Below are 2,695 nucleotides of genomic sequence, written 5' to 3' on the forward strand. Positions count from 1 at the left end.
CAAAAGAGCGCATTTATATAATCATAAAGAAGACAACCCAAAAGAAGATATAATCATTGTAAATGCTTAGGCACTGAACACGAGACCCCCAGATATATAAAACAACGAATTAATAACAAACATAAAGGAAATTGATAAAAAGATAATAATAGTAAGAGACTTTTAATATCCCACTAACATTATTGGACAGATCATCTAAACAGGAAATCAACAAGAAAACAATAACTTTAAAGGACACAGTGGACCAGATGGACTTAAAAGATATATTCAGAACATCCCATCCTAAAGCAGCAGAATACATATTCTTTGCAAGTGTGCATGGAACATTCAACAAAATAAGTCACATATTGGTCATAAAACAGGCCTCAACAAATACAAAAAGACTGAAATTACACCATCACCATTTCTGACCACAACACTATGTAACTTGAAGTCAATCACAAGAAAAGATTTCAAAAGACCACACATACATGGAGGTTAAAACACATGATTTTAAACAATCAACGAGTCAACCAGGAAATCAAAGAAGAAATTTAAAAATACAAGGAAACTAATGAGAATGATAATACAATGATCCAAAACTTTTTAGACACAACAAAAGCCGTTATAAGAAGAAATTATATAGCAATAGAAGCCTACATCAAGAAGCAAGAAAAATCTCAAATAAACAATCTAGCCTTGCACCTAAAGAAGCTAGAAAAGGAACAACAAATGAAGCCTAAAGCCCACATAAGGAAAAGTAATAAAGATTAGAGCAAAAATAAATGATACAGAAACTAAAAAACAAACAAACAATAGAACAGATCAACAAAATCAGGAGCTAAGTCTTTGAAAAAAAATTGATAAGTCTCTAGCCAGACTTATCAGAAAGAAAAGATGAAGGTCCCAAATAAATAAAATCACAAACAAGGAGAAAAATAACAACCAACATGACAGAAATACAAATAATTGTAAGAGAATATTATGAAAAATATATACCAACAAATTGGACAACCTGGAAGAAATGGATAAATTCCTAGAAACATAAACTACCAAAACTGAAACAGGAATAAATAGAAAACTTGAACAGACCAATAACCAGCAAAGAAATTTGAGTCAGTAATGAAAAATCTACTAATAAACAAAAGTCCAGGGCCAGTTGGCTTTTTAGGCAAATTCTACCAAACATTTAAGAAAGAGTTAATACCTATTCTTCTCAAACTATGCCAAAAAAATAGAAATGGAAGGAAAACTTCCAAATTTATTCCATGAGGCCATCATTACTCTGATACCAAAGCTAGATAAAAACTCCACTAAAAAAGAGGACTGCAGAACAATATCCCTGAGGAACATGTATGCAAAAATTCTCAGTGAAATACTAGGAAACCAAATACAATGATACATTAAAAGAATGATTCACCATGGTCAAGGGGGATTTATTTCTGGGTTGCAAGGGTGGTTCAATATTTATAAGTTAACGAACATCATACACCACAATAATAAAAGAAAGGATAAGAACCATGCAATCATTTCAATAAATGCAGAAAAAGCACTTGACAAAGTACAACACCTATTCATGATAAAAACACTCAACAAAGTAGTTTTAGAGAGAACATACTTCATTCAATATAATAAAAGCCATATATGAAAAACCCGCAGTTAAGATCATCCTCAATGGGGAAAAGCTGAGAGCTCTTCCTCTATGATCAGAAATAAGACAACGATGTCCATTCTCACAAATGTTACTTAATATAAGTGCTGGAATTCTTGCCACAGCTATCAGACAACAGAAATAAAAGACATACAAATTGGCAAGGAAGAAGTAAAACTTTCACTATTTGCAGATGACATGATATGTTATATAGAAAATCCCCAAGCCTCCACCAAAACAAACACACAAAACAAAAACAAAAACAAAGAAAAACTGCTAGAACAGATAAACGAATTTAGTAAAGTTGCAGAAATACCAAATCAATGTACAGAAATCTGTTGCATTTCTTTAAAGATTTTTTTAAATGTTTTATTTATTTCTGAGAGAGAGAGAGAAACAGTGTGAGCAGGGTAGGGTCAGAGAGAGAGGGAGACACAGAATCTGAAACAGGCTCTAAGCTCTGAGCTGGCTGTCAGCACAGAGCCCAACGCATGGCTTGAACCCATGAACTGCGAGATCATGACCTGAGCCGAAGACAGATGCTTAACCGACTGAGCCACCCAGGCGCCCCTGTTGCATTTCTATACACAACTATTGAAGGAGCAGAAAGAGAAATCAGGCATACTCCCATTTACAACTGCACCAAGACCAATAAGATACCTAGGAATAAACACATCCAAAGTGGTGAAAGACCTGTACTCTCAAAACTATAAAACCATGATGAAAGAAATTGAGCATGAGACAAAGAAATGGAAAGACATTCACTGCTCATGGATTAGAAGAACAAATATTATTAAAATGTCTATACTACACACAACAATCTGCACATTTAATGCAATTCCTATCAAAATACCAACAGCATTTTTCACAGAACCGAACAATCAATCCTAAAATTTGTATGGAACCACAAAAGCCCTGAATAGCCAAAACTACCTTGAAAAGGAGAAGCAAAGTAGGAGGCATCCATCACAATTCTGGACTTCAAGTTATATTACAAAGCTGTAGTGACCAAGACAGTATGGTACTGGCACAAAAACAGACATACAGATCAATAGAGCAGAATAG

This window comes from Crocuta crocuta, unplaced genomic scaffold, assembly GCF_008692635.1.
Source record: "Crocuta crocuta isolate KB4526 unplaced genomic scaffold, BGI_CrCroc_1.0 scaffold1068, whole genome shotgun sequence".
NCBI classification, from domain to species: Eukaryota; Metazoa; Chordata; class Mammalia; order Carnivora; family Hyaenidae; genus Crocuta; species Crocuta crocuta.